Raw genomic sequence first — 17960 nt, 5'->3', positions numbered from 1 at the left:
ATTGAAATGCCAGAGAAAACAGCTCTTATGTATGTGCAGCAGACTGTATGTGTCTGGGGACATATGTCTAAATGCATACCCGTGCTTGCTCAAGTGCCACCTCGTACAGATATTGATTTCTGAAAGTAAATGTATGCAGCACCTGTGACTCTCAGGTGGGAAAATACTGAATTATACTGAATTATATGTATGCATGAGGCCTAAATGAAAATGTCTGGGGCAGGAGGGCAATTTACAATGAAACTGTCAATCCATGGTCAAGGGCCATGCTAACAGATATGAGTGGCCCAAGTTGGGAACAAACATATATATTGTTTTGGATAAAGGGATAATGACCATAATAGAGCTATATAATATAGTGCATTAACAAATTAATATTTCATTTCATTACAGAAATTGGGGATTTTTGACAGAAATATTCAAAATTGCTCTCCTCTGCAGATAATCTGAATCTTTAATAGAAATGTACTGACCTATCTTAAAGTGGTGGCAAAGTCAAAACATTCATTTTTTGTTTTGTATAGTGTAGGGAAGGCTTAAAACTCTTTTGAATGTATTTTTTGCTGTCCTGTTGGGGAGATTTTTATTCACTTCATGTCCCAAAGATGCAAAAGAAAATGAGAGGAAATTTCTACAAATTGAGGGTAAATTCTTTCTTACACAGTTGTTATTGGAACAGGTGTCTACTTTGTAAGATTTGCCCTCACCCTTTATTCTGGTCTCAACTGAAAAATCTGAGATTTTCTATTTCTTTCTTTCTTTCTGTCAGGGACATGCTGTTCATAGTGCAGCCAAGGCTCCTAGGCAGAGGCAGATACGCATGCGCAGATGTGCTCCTGCGGGTGCCCATCTTGCTGTCATGTGGCTAAAGCCTATGCGCATGCGTGCAAATATTAGCACGCACAGACAAACGCGTCTGTAAGCGATTAATGCTGGCGCCAAGTGCCTATATAAGGGCAGCAGCTGCACTAGTGTATTGCTGTCTGATCTTCCGCTTTACCTTGTATACCTGTTCCTGTAATCTGTGCTTGATTCCTGTGTTTGACTTGGCTTATCATGAACACGCTTGCTCTCCTCATATCCTGACCTTGGCTTGCCTTAAAGACTTTGTTATATCTTCCATCTACCTGATATCCTGTTACCAAGTTCTGCCTGCATCTTGACCATTCTCTGCCTACTGTTTATTCTTATACCTGATCATCCACTAACCTGGCTTGTCTGACTCTGCATCCAGTTATCCATCTGTCCTGCTCTGCATAGTGCCTGGTGAGCTGGTCCTACATCTGCTGTGTGCCTGCATCTGCTGTTCCTGTCACCATCTGCTGCTTCAGCCATCCAGCCCAGCTCAGGTGATGCACCTGCCACACACCCCTGCAACCAATGGAAGATCTTGCAGGCACTCTTACCTCACCGTGCTCTCGCCGCCACTGTCGCAACTCCAGGGGCCCTTGAGCCAGGGCTGTACGAGAGGTCTCCCTCTTCTCCCTCTACATGTTAGGCTTTGTTACGAGGTACGTGACATTTTCTCTGTGACAATGGTCACACATGGAGGGTAAATCCCCCCAGCAGAGACCAAGACTGAAAAACTTCTCAGAGGTTCTAACCTTTCCTTACTTTATTTAAAGAGTAACTCCATGTTTGTTGTTAAAAAAACATTCCGCTCTCGGTGATCTATGTACATTACAAAGTTTTTAACCACTTTCGTACCAGCCGTCACAGTTTTACTGCGGCAGGTTGGCTCCCCTGCGCGGAACCACGTAACTGTACGTGGGCTTGCAGAGTCTGGATAGCAGGCACGCGTGCACCGCCGGGGGCGCACGTCCCCTGCACAGCCGGGGTGCCGATGCTCGTGGCAGACGGTTGTGATGACCGATGGCCATGAGCGATCGTGAGCTGGAGACACAGAACAGGGACGAGTGTGTGTAAACACACACTTCCCTGTTCTGTTCTGACAGGAGTGACAGATTGTGTTTTCCTATTAGCTAGGAACCACGATCTGTCACTTCCTGTAGTTAGTCCCTCCCCCTTCAGTTAGAATCACTTCTCAGGGAACACAGTTAACCCCTTCATCGCCCCCTAGCGTTAACCCCTTTACTGCCAGTGACATTTTTACAGTAATCAATGCATTTTTAATCGCACTGATCGCTGTATTAATGCCAATGTTTCCAAAAATGTGTCAAAATTGTCCGATGTCACATAGCCAATAATACTTGATCCCAGTGTATGAAGATATTCTCGAGCCCAACGCATTTTGCGTAGTTAGATCTCCGTTTCTTCAGGAAAACTCAATATGCATTAATTTCATTAAAATCTGGCTGTGTATAGTTTCCAGCATATAGAGGGACCAAACCAAACCCCAGCCCTATGTTCCATGGTACCAGAACCTAGCATACAGTCTGGCAGACACTGGATTACACCTTAGATGGACTCAGGAAGGTGACATTAACATGCTGTGCCTCGTCCTGCAGAAGCTGAGTGTCGCACAGCGTAACCGAACCGCTGCTGGAAATAAACATAGTCTCAGAAATATTCACACATCTATGTAAAGGAACCTCTTTGTGTTTGGTACTCATACATTATTCAGATGATAATAGCAATGGTCAGTCTAGCTGGATAATTAGTTAAAATTGGGTAGTAAGTACTTTTTATTACAGCCAGAGATTTTCCAGATTTCTATGGTCACTTGTCAGTTCTTGTTAATACAAAGAGAAAAAGGACCATACATCATGTGTGTATCACATACATAGATCAAATGAGTCTGGGAGAAAAGTCAGGCTGATTATGGCAGAGTGTAATTCCAAATGGGATCTGTTGTTACCCACTGATCAAAGAAACATGGGCAGGGATTATTATGGGAACTGCAAGTGCTGACTCTTTTAATGATGCAAGCACCAGACACAACCTTAAAGAACAGCAAAACCATAGTATGTCCTACATTTCTAACCTGACAGGTTCCCTTTAAATGGCAGCCCTTACTAGCTAACAGTTTTAAAGTATTTAAATGTTCACTAAATGGCTGTCATTTAGCAAGTGAATTCATTTTCCATATACCACAGTGCCCATGAAACTGAATATACATAGTAAACACACATAGAAAGCAGATAATTAAACAAAGTACCATGCATTCTCACTGCAGAATCTGAGTCACCTCATTAGATATGACTTTATCAAGGGCTTGTACAAGAAAGGCAAGGGCAAATTACACATAAATGAAGTTAAAATTAAAACCAACACAACATGCCATGAAGGTGAAAAACATCATGATGTTGAACAACTTTGTTCATGATAAGAACATCATAATGTTAATGATATCTTGAGCACAGAGCATCTGAAACATAAAAAGACCTGTACAAGCCCTTCTAAATGAAAATGAAAACTTCAACATGATCTGCCATTTCCTAATTCATCTTTATACTAAATTAATTAGATTAAATGTCAATATTTTTTGTCATGTATTTTCTAATTCATAAAGATATATAAAAATTAGAGAAGAAATAAGTGGACCTTAAGGGTACCCCGAGCCTAAGGTTTATATTTGTGTACAATATACATTTTGTTAATAACAAGAGCAAAGTTGCTGTGGTGAGTCTACAGCAAGAGCTCTGCAAGTCTACAGCATGGAAATTCAGCCACAGTGACCCCTGTGGTGGGATGACTATTGCACAGCATAACTGAACCAGAACTTGCAGAAGACTTGCAGAATGTTTGCAAAGAAAGTTGATCTGGAGTCATGCAATGTGGACTTGCTGCAATTGTGCAACAAACTTGTGAAGCCTGGCAAGTCTAGCAATAGCTTATCAAGTCATTTTCAAACTTGCAGCCCATTTGCTTGCTATCTGGAGCTACTGATATGGTAGACTAGGGATCTTTGTTCCTCTATGTGTTTCTCAGATTAACTCTGCTTCCTCAGGAGGATGATTAGGGTTACTTCTGTATCAAATATAACACCAATCAATTAAAGTACATATATCCATATTTATTTGCAATTCTTCCATGGATAATATCTAGTACGAATCACTTCCTCAATGACTGCATATTCCAAGGAACGTGGCCACTAAACCTATCCTATCCCATAGTTTAATTTCCATTCATAGAAGCTGGAGTATGGCTTCTATGAACAGCAGAGCTGGGTAGAAAGGGCGGGCATAGTTGGGCACTTTTGATGAGAGAGGGGGGCGTGGACAGAGGAGAATTTCACCTACTGGAAGAGCATCAGCACAAGGGACACATCCTACTGACGGTAATTTATGTATTTATGTTCCTTGTGCTGATATTTGTGGTTTTATTTTGGCAGCACTTAGACTTTAAAAATTGCCAATATCTGCATCCACCTAAAGTTGTTAAAATATTAAACAGCTTTATCAATTACTCATGTAAAAGAACCATGGTCTGAGTGAAGACTTTAGGATAACTCGGACAGGTTAGTAAATAAAACAGTTCCAAAACCAAATCTACACAGCCCCCCCCCCAAATTATATATATATAACAATCCATTTTATTAGGTCACTGGAAGTAATCACTCCTTGTGATTAAATTTCAAAAGATCTGGATCAATGCTTTACCAGTGCTATATGACTGACTTTACAGGCTATGGAACTACAATAACCCTCTTGTATTGAATTGTGTTGTAACTGTCTCCCTTTATTATGTAAAGCTCTGCACAAACTGTTGGCACTGTATAAATTCTGTACAATAATATTCATAATAATAATCAATTACAAATGCTGTAATTGGATAATGTGGAGATAAAAAGCGTATTTAGGTAAATAAAAATAATACCTCTGTAGACAGACAAGATTCACACATAATATAGAATACTTTTATATGAAGGTTCCTCGGATATATTGTTGAAATTTGAACATGAATGGTTCTTCTCAGCATGACTTCCTGTGACTTTATACAGTTGATTGATTTATACTTACACCCTTTTTTTTATATATATCAATATATTTTTTTAGGGACTGTGTAGGTTTGGTGTAGAAACTGCTGTTTTATCCTAAAGTTTTCACTCAGATCATGCTTTTTTTTTATCAGTAACAGATAATGCTGTATGACGTTTTAATAACTTTAGGTGGATGACTACAAAAACATTTTTAATTATTCCCTACAAATAGTATTTACAAAGGCATTAGTATTCACCATTTTTGTTAAAATGCTTGTATACTGATATCTCTGTATCCCATATATGTGGTGTCATATACACATCCCTTTATTAGAAGTTTTATTGTTGTTTGTGTCCCCACTGGGTAGAGTTACCTCTCTGTTTGTCCTGCTGACTACTGACATCGAGACAGCAAGTGAAAAGAAATGGCAAGGGGAAAGGAATTCTCCCCAATGGGAACACAGAAAGTAATATGACTGTAAGATTACCCACGCTATCCTACCTAGAGTTTCACTTTAAAAAGAATGTGTCCACCCCTAGGCGGCGACAGTATGCAAATATGCGGCATCTCGGTGGGTGGGCCTTGGTGTTGATTGGCTGCATATTTGTGTACCAATTAGCCAACAAAGCTATGCTGAGAGCGAGCAACCAGCTTCTTGCGATCGGAAGCTTTCCTACCATGTGATCGCTGTGACAGCCAATCATGGTGGTAACATGATCATGAACCCCGCCCCTCCTCCCAGCATCTTAAACCTCTTAAAGGGCTGGGAGGTGCAAGTGCAAAAGGGTTAAAATTGACATTTCTGTATGGGATGGATGCTGGTGGTCTTGATCCTTATATTGTTGGTATACTCCAGTAGTTAGATCTCTCTGATGGAATTATTGGTCCACTCACCTGTCTCACACATAGGTAAAAGTGCTTGTAAACCCTAACAATGAGCTTCTGGGTGTCCACCACTAGGAATGAGCTTTGAGGAAGAAACCGAAGGAAGATAGAAGATAGAAGAAAGAAGAAGCATTTAAATAAAGGAATTGTCAAAAACTGTCTCTTGTCATTTTTAACATTTTTGACAGTTTTTTTGTGAAATGGTAGGGGGACTTTTGTACCCCCTTACCATTTCACACAGGGGGGAGGGCCAGGATCTGGGGGTCCCCTTGTTAAAGGGGGCTTCCAGATTCCGATAAGCCCCCCTGCCCGCAGACCCCCACAACCACCGAGCAAGGGTTGTGGGGATGAGGCCCTTTTCCCCATCAACATGGGGACAAGGTGTTTTGGGGGGCTACCCCAAAGCACCCTCCCAATGTTGAGGGCATGTGGCCTGGTATGGTTCAGGAGGTGGGGCGCTCTCTCATCCCCCCCTCTTTTCCTGCGGCCTGCCAGGTTGCGTGCTCGGATAACGGTCTGGTATGGATTTTTGGGGGGACCCCACGGCATTTTTTTTTTAAAATTGGCGCGGGATTCCCCTTAAAATCCATACCAGACCTGAAGGGTGTGGTATAGATTTTGAGGGGGACCCCACGCCATTTTTTTTTTTACATTTTGGCCAGGGTTCCCTTTAATATCCATAACAGACCTGAAGGGCCTGGTATGGAATTTAGGGGGACCCCCCACGTCATTTTTTTTTTAATTTTGGTTCGGGTTCCCCTGTGGGGAATTCCCATGCCATTTTTATCAATGAAATTTTATGTGTATTGTCAGACCGGCAATTCATTAATAGCCGCAAGTAGTTTTAAAATGACTTTTTTTCCTTTGAAATGTCATTTTGCTGTCAGACTGTTCTAAACACGGGAAACATGCGCCCCTTTACAAGCATACTATAGACACCCCCCGGTACGAAATTTAAAGGAATATTACACTTTTATTGTTTCACTTTAAACATTATTAAAATCACCGAAAAAACGGACGTTTTTAAAACTTTTTTTGCATTGATCCATGTCCCCTGGTGTAGGACCCAGGTCCCCAAACACTTTTTATGACAATACCATGCATACAAGCCTTTAAAATTAGCACTTTTGATTATTCATGTTTGTGTCCCATAGACTTTAACCTCCCTGGCGGTATGATTATTTCAGATTTTAGGTGCTGAAAGCGGTACAATTATTTTGCATGGAAATTTGGCGTTTTATATTGTAGGTCTGTAATTCTTAACAATAACACATTTAAATCTGTCCAAACAAGAGTCTAGTAGATATCCCAGGTATGATAAAGTTTGAAACACAAAAACATAAATTATAATATAATAAATAAAAATAAATAATTAAAAAAAATAATAATAATAATAAAATAAATTTCCCCATGATTCACTATCGTCCAATTCTGCAAGTGTTCTAATTTACTATCGCTGTTTTCTAGCTGGTCTAAAGCCACTTTTGACGTAAAGGGACACTTTTTGGTTGCTATGGACAATCTCCAGTTTCTAGGCAGAAAGAACAGTATATATAACATAAAACTGCATGCAGGGCATGGGCCAAAGCACTGGGGACAAAAGGGATGTGAAATTATTTCATACAGTACTGTAATCGACGCTTGCAGGGAACGGAGCCTGGCACGGAGAGGCTTAGGAGGAGGACGGAGCCCACGGACACAGTGGGGGACATCGCAGGATCCCGGTGACAAGGTAAGTAAAGCCACACCAGGATCCTGCGATGTAATCCCGAGTGTGGCTCGGGGTTACCGCTAATGGTCCTGAATTTTACCCCCGAGCCACACTCGGGAAAACCGCCAGGGAGGTTAACGGTGTTCGCGTGTTCGAACAAATTTTTTGCCTGTTCGCATGTTCTGGTGCGACCGAACAGGGGGGTGTTTGGCTCATCCCTATCCACCACTCATACTGAACTCACAGAAGCAATATTAACAAAGGATAGGCAGAATAAGGACAGCAGGAGACAAAGCAAGGACCCAGACCTAACTTAGATCCTCGTACAACTGAGCCCCTGCACTATCTATTGTTCCACCAGTGATTAATCCATCTATACAAACCCAGAAACAGCTCTACACAACTTAGATCTAATTAAATCAAATGGTTAAATAGTAATGGCTAAAATGTTTTCTTTTTGTCTGTGCCCTAAGGTTTCTGTTATGCCAAAAATATGTTACTGGCATAGTGGTAGCACCAGCTGCTAGCAGTCATAAATAAACCAGTTAAAAATACTGTATTAGCAAATCCTACCGGGAATTTTATTCCCAGATGTATGAATAATAAACACAAGAAAACAAGAAACTCCTTTACTATTATCAATATTAAATGAGCCAAAGTAAACAGATTTTCCTGAATCAGCTAGTACAAATAAATCATTTAAGTTCATCCTAGGTCCTGACTCTATAGCAAAAAAGTAAAAGTTAATAGGGGTGTGCAGAAAAACTGAGCCTATGACTATAATGTATTATTAGTACTCTTTCACCATTAAGAGAAAAAAAATGCTTATTTTACCATGACGCTGCTTCCAGTTGCTATGGGATACTGAGCACTGCACATTTATTTTTTACCACAGGGAATATTATGTATTTATTATGTATTAGTTAGTACAGAGGCAAGCCTGCAATCTCTAAGCCCAACCCTAACTTCATTTGGATAGAGCACTGAAGGGACAGAATCTCTGCAATCGTTTTTGTTGTCTGCTTCTTCAATTGGGAGAATTCTCCACACTTCAAATCAGTTCATTGGAAGTTAGCCAGAGCAGGACGTGAAGAAAATTGCTTTCATTTCCATTCTATTTGATGGGTGTCAGACAGAGCAGGAAGTAAGGAAATAAACAGCAATAAAACACCTTTCTATTAGAATATGAAGATCTGGAACCATGGTGCTCAACTTGCAATCCTTTGATATGTTGTGCAGCCCTTGGACCCCTCCATGAATAGTGGAAGTGGAAGCATTGATCGGCAAAGAGAATGTAATGCCGTGTACACACGGTCGGACTTTTCAGCAACAAAAGTCCGACGGCCTGTCCGACAGACTTTCGACGGACTTTTGGCGGACTTCCGACGGACTTTCTAATGAACAGACTTGCCTACAAACGATCACACAAAAGTCTGATGGATTTGTATGTGATGACGTACACCAGACTATAATAAGGAAGTTGATAGCCAGTAGCCAATAGCTGCCCTAGCGTCAGTTTTTGTCCATCGGACTAGCATACAGACGAGCGGATTTCTGGGTCCGGCGGAGTTACGATGTAAAGATTTGAAGCATGTACCAAATCTAAAGTCAGTCAGATTTGCAACTCCGGTGAAGCCCACAAACGATCGGATTGTCCGCTGGATTTGGTCCGTCGGCGTCCGTCGGACCAGTCCGGTCAAAAAGTCCGACCGTGTGTACGCTGCATCAGAGCAGTAATCTCTAGCAGTTTCTTTGTAACATGTTCCAAGTCTTATTCTGTGTTCTGCAGCATATCTCCATCTACATCCTGTAGTCTTTGAACATCTCATGCAGCACGGCCACAGATAGCCTGCTTTAGCATTACATATACTGAATATTGCACATCACTTCTTGTGTAAGTGTAGGGTATTAGACAGATAGGTGTCAGCAAAATGAATAGCCCTGAAGCACACCAATGTACATGGATTACTGGGTATTAATGGACTGGTAGAGTGAACAGGCCCAATCTAAAGATGTATTTGACAGATCATCAGTAATTTAGGCAAACTTTATTGTACATTAGTACCTGTTTCTGTTCTGAAGACATTTAAAACACCTGATAAAATTGTTTAAAAGCAGAGTCAATATTCTATAAGAGGGATTATGCCACTAGCCATTAATTTACATTATAATAATTCAAGAATTTGCCATCTTTACTAGCTTTATTATACATTTAAGATGCTGGATTAGCTGTGGAGATGCTTAAGCCATTATATAGAGATAGGTATATCCTTCTGCACATAATCTGTTAATTAACTACATATGATGCACACCACCAGTTACAATTGTGCAGTGCATTAATGCATGGTCTAAAAGTGGATCATGCCAAGTGTTAACACTGCATTAAGGCAGCTCTTTGAAATCAATAGGCTTCCAACACACCAAAACATCCCAAAAATACAGTACACCAGTAGGTTCACAGCTGTGCATTGTGGTGGTGCTTTTTTTCCCCTGACTGTTAATTTGGTGCTACACTTAGAATTTCAGCCTATCTTTGTGTAGCTTTATGGAGGACTAGCCTCCCCTTGATGTTTGCTATGTACCCTCTTTTGACCCGGCATGGTGTTTTCCATGCTTTAGCTTTTGTTATGTTGTACTTACTATACTTGTGTACCTCTTGCACTCTTCCTTGTACCTTTGTACTGAAACTTTTGTTTCTTTCAACAAAATACTTGAACAAGAAAAAAAAATGCAGGTGGTGCATTGGGAATGTGCTTTGAGGTACCATTTGATTGAATAGCATCACAACACAATAAACTGAACCCAGACTCAACCTTCAGGTACCTTCCCAAAACTGAAATCCAAGTTCTCTGTGGAATTAGTTTTTTTAAGTTTTGGATAAAATGGAGAGGGATTAGAACACCTGTCAGTTTTTCTCATTCAAATATTTTATTGAAAATACAAGAATGGAACAGAGTTCAGATGCCATATTAGAGAAAACAAAACAATACAATGTGAAAGGGAATAGCCCCATGAAGTAATAATGAGGGTTACAAGTATGTAATAATAAGTCTGGTGCCAATTGACAATCAAGGCCTAAAAGGAGGTGAGTTAAGGGAGGAGGAGACTACTGTCAAAATCTGATGGGAGGAAATGGTCCACCCAGGGTTGCCAGAGACTCTCATATTTGGAGGCTCTATCAAGGACAACAGCTTCATTTTTGGTGTGAATCATTGCTCTAGTGATTCTATGCTTGACTTCAAGGGTATGCAAAGTGGGGGATTCCCAGGCCTTTGCGATCATTTGTTTTGCAGCAGTAGTAATCTGTAAGATAAATTTAAACTGAAGGCAGGATACCTCAAGGGGCTTTATGTTAAGCAGGGCGATAGAGGGATCAGGTTGGAGAGGCACATTTTTCGGTCCAGAATGTTTGAGCTATTGGGCAGCTCCACCATATGTGAAGGTGGGTACCCCTTTCCATGCAGCATCAAAAGCATGTAGGTGGGTAAGAAGACAAATATTTAGAAATCCGAGCAGGGACCAAATACCAGCCCATTAACACTTTATATTTAGTTTCAGAGGGCAGTACATTCTGAGAAGCAGACTTCGTAATTAACCAGATATCCAACCAGTCCTTAGCTTATAAGTGGAGGTCTAAATCTGATTCCCACTTAGCGACATAGCGAAGGGATGTATGAGTGGGAGGGTTTAGTAGACAGGCATAAAGAAGGGTGATCCATGTGCATGGGGGTCCTTTTTGCACGTATGCTCAAAGAAAGTCATGTGTGCGTGAGTGGTGAGTGAGTGGGCATGGATGAGGCCAGCGTTAGACCAATTGTGAAAGGAGGAAGGTGAAGACTACTCAGGATAGAAAACAGGGTTACATAATAGGACAGAAGTGGGTTGTGGGTGGATTGTAGTTTGTATTTGAATTTAGGAGTGTCCCATATCTGCAGGGAATGACATGTCACCGGGTTCTTAATGGTTTTGCAGTCCTTTGGGCGTAGCCAAAGTAAGTTAGCCACCAAAAGCAGGTCACAATCAACTGATTCTAACGCCATGTGTAGCATGATTATTGGTGAGTTTGGCCAATTGAGCTGCTTGGTAATACTTAGCGAAGTGAGGCAGGCCTAGTCTGTCCTGGAGTTTAGGACAGTATAAGATAACCTTGGAGACACAGGGTCTGATTTTGGACCATATGTAGGCAAGGGCTCTACGTTGCAAGATACCAAGAAAGTATGCGGGTATGGTGCTGCTGTACAGGGCATTACAAGCGACTGACGTCAAGTCAATATTAGGTATTAAGACCATCTGTATTTAAAACACACTAAATGATGAATTTATTTATTTGAATAAATACCTGCATTCGTGTTTTTTTTATATATGTATACTGGTATTTCAGGCAAATGCTGCATTGACATAGTACAGGATAGACAAAAAATATCAGGTTATGACTTGCAAATTGTGCATACACAACCTTTCATTACCACGGCTCCTAATCGGACAATTCAGGCTACATAATGCTACCCAAATTCTCTGACTCTACATCTGAGCTCAGGATGTCATATGTATCATTTATCTGACAGCAATGAATACCAAAATATCTCAAACACTACCTGGAACTTGCCAGCAAGCCCTATCCCCGCACAGTCCTATTCCATCAATATCAAAGGCAGCCTCACTAGTAAATAGGAATGTGTAAGAGGGAGAAAGGGGTAGACAAGCTTTATCACCATCAGAAGGTGTCTAAGGTTTGCCTTTCAGAGTGACCTGAGATATGTCTATGTTTGGGAGGATTCTGCTGGTATGTGCAGATACCTCTTAGAAGCCTGAACTTCATATCTGCTGTAATTTGTCCCTTTTTTATTGGTGATGGGTGGTTGATTTACTAAAACTGGAGAGTGCAAAATGTGATGCAGCTGTGCATGGTAGCCAATCAGCTTCTAACTGCAGCTTTTTCAACTAAGCTTTAAAAAAAAAAAAAACTTGGAAGCTGATTGGTTTCTATGCAGAGCTGCACCAGATTTTGCACTCTCCAGTTTTAGTAAATTCACCCCAGAACCTTCTTGGTGATTTTGCTTTGCACTGTTATTTTCAGTGTGTTTGTACACCTTAACATATTTATTTTAATACCTTCTTTTAATTTCTGATTACATTGATATGCTTAAAGCGGTATTAAACCCAAAACCAAAAATGTATTATACTGCAGTTTACCAATTATTAGATGTGGTGGCTGCATCAGTTATCTTTTCTTATAACATGAAATACATAGAGGCTGCATGTCCACTCTTCACTGACATCATATCCGGATTTGCTGGTTCCTGATCCTTGTGCTTTGAAACACATGCTGTGGCTGGTAGAACAGCGCGCACATCCATTCTAAGCTGTACATGTCGGTGCTGACTTATAACACAACCTAATGTAAGTGCGAATTGTTCTACCTATTTGCCTGTACACGCTAGGATCAAATATATTGCGATATGATTGTTCCTATATTTCTCCCGAGTTATATTGCTTGATCATCATCAAAGATTAAGGAATCGTTGCCATTCACACTGTTGGTTGAGAGAAATCTATTTTTCTCACAAAGTTTTTTTAGTCTGGTGAGTTCACATTTCTCATGCACTATTTGTGCTGGAGCACTACTTGAAGGATATTATTTGCTATTTTTCTTTGAATCGCGTGATTGGACTTTGTTCTTTGTGAAGATATATTGAAAAGATTTATTTGGACTATTTTTGCACATATATTACTTTGTAAAATAACTTTTTTGGAAATATTTTTGTTTTTATGAAGTTATCACAAGTGTTAAAAAAGATGAAGGTGTATATATGAGGTAGCGCCATACCTTTATTCTTATTTTCATTTACATATTTGGAGTGGATTATCCACTCTTAAATGGACAGCTTCACACATTGCTATTTCACTACTTTTCTGGAGCCATTACTAGCACACGAGGCACAGCAGACAGCAGCGTCAGTCTGGTAGGGAGGGTAGTGTTAAATGTATTAGCAGATTTAGATACACTAACCAACTGAACCCAAACTCCAGCTTACACTTATATAAACAGCCAAAAAGGAAACTAAAATAGCCGTCGCGTCTATAAATTGGTAAGCTGCCATATAATAAATGTTTGCTTTTGGGTTTAATACTGCTTTCATAACTTCCCTTTCTAGCCTTTGGCATTATTATTAATAATAAAATAACAACAATACAGTATTGGACCTAAATGTGTTCATCTGGATAGTACTGAAACCTCCTTCTGTGTTGTTTGTTTTGTCTCTAAACTGCTTAGAGGTTCATTATGTGTGACTGACAGATTTCTACTGTTAGCGATGTTCGATTGACAATATGTTGTTAACTTACCAAAGTGAGAAAGTGCTAAAAATGTGATCAGTTGTCAGGTTGTGAAAAGTTGTCAATTTTAATTCAAGTTAGCACAATTAGGACCTAATCAATGCATCCCCTGAGGTGGAATAAACATTCACTTGACTTACTTCTTTAGGATGGGATGATAGTTAGCTGTAAGGCTGTAAATCACATGGCTGCAGGTGTTGCAGCTTCTGTTATCTGTTAGTAACTTAATAAAGAATAACTTAACAGTTTTTTTTTTTCCAAGAAAATCTTTTTCAACTATAATTATACTAAATAAGCTGTTTATCAATTGCAGTTAAAGTATTTGTAAAGGCATTGGTGAAATGGTGGTCCCATTGGTGACATTTCTCTTCACTTCCTGTCCTGAAGACACAATAGGAAATAAGAGGAAATCTGTCAAAATTAGGGAAATTTCCATTTTAGACAATTGTCACCAAAACATTTGCCTCCATTGGATGAATTCTCCTGTCCTTATGTTCTGGTGGTGAATCTAAATTTTTGGGTTCTCCTTTAGCAACGTAAATAGAGGGGTGAATCTTCCCAGCAGGGACACAAACAGCAATAACAATTTGGTCTACTGGAAACTGGAAATGTTCTTACTGGAAAACTAAATTTAAAAAAAGTTTTACCTTCACATTCACTTTAAGGAGAACATAAGGCTATGCAAAGGGATAGGAAACTCCATCAATAAAAGCATACCTAATACCAAAAACTAATTTTTATATTTATATAAACAATATAGAAGACATTTTTGCAGGATGTCTTGTTCCGAATGAGAAGTCTTAAGCTAAGTACACATGTGAAGTTTTTTTTCATTCAGCCCAGAGGGAGAGGTCGCCATATAGATCTTTCCCACTGAGCTATTGTGTTCTGACAGGGAGACTTCTTAGCACCCCCCACCCCCCTTTGTGCACACTGATCAGATGCTGGTTTTCCAGCATGCTCGTTTATCAGAAGCTGGTCTTTAGAAGATCACAAATGTAATAACTCATGAGCATTCTTCCCACTAAGCATCACACTAATGTATCATGAGTTGTAGATATAGTAACTTCGAGCAGCGGTTCCCCTAGACCAGAATGTTATTTCAAGGGTTGCTCCATGTTGAAAAAGGCTGATTTACATATTGTATTCCTAATAAATAGTAAATTAGATTAAAAACTCTTACTGACTTCTGTAGTTGCATTGACTGTGGAGCATTTTATCCTTAAACTGAAATGGTTGTCTAAATCAACTCCGCTCACCCTGTACTCCCCAGCAGCCGCTTCAGCCTTCTAATCTTTAACCTAAACATAGAGCAGGTGTTCTGGGAGGGGAGCAAGGTGAGTTGAGCTGGAATAGAGAACGCATAGCTTTTGCTGTGAATTGATGATTGGTTGCTTGAGTATGCACATCTAAAGGGATGCCGAAGATGTGTTCTTTCATATAACACTCAGGAACAAAATGATTCATGGCAGAGAAAGCTAATAGCTGGGGGGAGGGGCAATATTAAGGAAAAGGAGAACAGGTAATTGATGAATGATTGACGTTGTTCAGACAGCTGCTCAAGATAGCTGCTGCATCTTGAGGAATTTGAGATGCCGGAACATTGCATGGATTTGAGAAAAATCCATTTTAACACAAGAGAAGCCTTGCTACAATGTAGGAAAAAGAGTAAGGCTGGAATTCAGGTTTAAGGTAAAAGACTACTGATATACTCTTAAAGCCCAATTCCAGCTTGGGCACTCCCCAGTCCTTTGGTCATCATTCAGCCCAGAAGAGGGACCTTGATGCAGGACGGAATGGTAAATCTGGGGAGGAAAGCGCTGGAGAGGAGGTGAGTATTGCAGCTGGAGTAGATTTTTTTTATTGTAACAGAACTTGGGCAATTTAGTCTAGGTTCACACTTGTGGGATGCGGGAACCTGCGCAATTACATTGCCGGTTCCCATGTCGCATCTCTCCCCCAGGCAGTTCACATTGCCCTCTGCGAACCGCTGCGGGTGTCAATACCTTGGTAATGACACCCCAGATCGGTTCACAGATTGCAGTGCGAACTGTGTACTCGCACAGGAATTGGATCGCATAGGTGAGAACACCCGTGCAATCTGATTTCAGTGCTGGGGGAAAAAAGTCCCTGCACTTTTTTTCCTGCGCATCTAATGCGAGTTCCAGCCATACAACTGTATGGCTGAACTTGCATCGCACAGACATCGCATGTGATGTCTGAGATCACATATGTGTGAACCTGGCCTTAATGTTTTTGCAAAAGCTGGAATGATCCAGCTTTTAATAATCAACTTCTTAAAATAAAATTCATAATTCCAACTAGCACCTAGTTGACAGTTTAGGCAACCCTACTTAATATTTTGAACCAAGCTACAATGTCCCTGAATAAGGATGAAGAGGGAAGTGAGAGTGGCAACATTCACAGTGTATCTTCAAATAATAAAACATAAAACAAGAATTTAAATTACTGTATGTGATGGAAATATCATGACATTTCGGAGACAGCTGACAATCAACCAAAAAAAGGCAGAACAGTTCCAAAATATATTATCTCTGACTATAACATATTTCATATAATTAGCATACCTTGAAATAAATCTGCACGTTGTCAGAAAATCTTACTTGTCTTTGGCTCTCTGGGTGCGGAGCAGACATTAGCTCATTGTAGAAAAAAAAAAAAAAAACACTATGCTAGCAAATGCCTTGATCTGCTCATGCAATCTGATTCTATGTTCTCTTAAACGCTGATCTGTTCCTTAATTAAATTCGCCATTTTTTTAAATGTTTAATATACTTATTGTTTAACAGTTTTAAAAATGTCTTATTTCTTGTTTACCAGTTCAAACAATGTCTTTCTCTATTATGAAGTTAGAAGCTTGGTACATTTGCCCATACTTTGATAAGTCATCAATGTGGTTCTAAAGGCAGAAGGTTTTTTACCTTCATGCATTCTATGCATGAAGATAAAAAACCTTCAGTGTGCTGCAGCCCCCCTAATATTTCCCTGAGCCCCATCTCGATCCAGCACGACAGCTTTGACTGTTCAGGACTTTCTGTCCTGATTGGCTGAGACATTGGCTCTCGCTGCTGTCAAACAAAGCCACTGAGCCAATGAGGAGAGAAAGGGGGCAGGGGCCGAACTGTGGCTCCGTGTCTGAATGGACACACAGAGCAGTGGCTCAGCTTGGGTGCCTTCATAGCAAGCTGCTTGCTGTGGGGCCACTCGGCAGGAGAAAGGGGCCAGGATCGTCCACGAGGGACCAGAGTAGAGGAAGATCTGGGCTGCTCTGTGGAAAAACACTGCACAGAGCAGGTAAGTTTAACATGTTTGTTATTTAAAAAAACAAAAACAAGACTTTAACCACTAGGCGTCTGCGCTATAGCTGAAAGACGGCTACAGCACGGACTCCAATTGCCGGGAGGGCGTCCCTGGATGTCCTCCTGTTTACTTCCGCGTTGTGCGCTCCCATCGGGGAAGTTTTGTGCTGGCGTGTCCCTTGGACACAGCCAGTCACAGATCGCTGAAAATGGCCAATCATAGCGGCCATTTTCAGCGCGATCGGCTGTGCCAATGAGAGACGATCTCATATGTAAACATATGAGATCATCTCTCATCGCCGGCTCTTCCTCCTCACACAGAGACAGCGTGTGAGGAGGGAGAGCGAACCGCTGCGGCGGTAAGTGAAAAGAAAAAAAAAAAACGAAAAAAAAAGTGTCCCCACTGCCATCGGTCCCTGCCATCTGTCCTGCCATCTGTCCCTGCCTCCTTCCCTGCCATCTGTCCCTGCTGTCATGTCCCTGCCATCTGTCCCCACTGCCATCTGTCCCTACTGCCATCTGTCCCCAGTACCACGTAAAAGGTGCCATCTGTCATCAGTGCCACATAGTGCCATCTGTCATCAGTGCCACATAGTGCCATCTGTCATCAGTGCCACCTGTCAGTGTCACGTGCCATCTGTCATCAGTGTCACGTGTCATCAGTGCCATGTATAAGTGCCATCTGTCATCAGTGTCATCAATGCCACGTATCAGTGCCATCTGTCATCAGTGTCATCAGTGCCACGTATTAGTGCCATCTGTCATCAGTGCCATGTATTAGTGCCATCTTTCATCAGTGCCACGTGTCATCAGTGCCATGTATTA

The 17960-nt window shown here is 40.8% G+C and overlaps 1 protein-coding gene across 13 annotated transcripts in view; it reads right to left on the bottom strand.

The window, feature by feature from the left end:
• Window positions 1–17960, bottom strand: part of LINGO2 (leucine rich repeat and Ig domain containing 2) — a 3171904-nt gene that overhangs the window by 162745 nt on the left and 2991199 nt on the right. The window lies entirely within an intron of this gene.

Source organism: Aquarana catesbeiana, linkage group LG01 (assembly GCF_042186555.1).
Source record: "Aquarana catesbeiana isolate 2022-GZ linkage group LG01, ASM4218655v1, whole genome shotgun sequence".
Classification (NCBI taxonomy): domain Eukaryota; kingdom Metazoa; phylum Chordata; class Amphibia; order Anura; family Ranidae; genus Aquarana; species Aquarana catesbeiana.
Note: the sequence above shows the minus strand (reverse complement) of the source record. Positions and strands in the feature narration are given on the sequence as shown.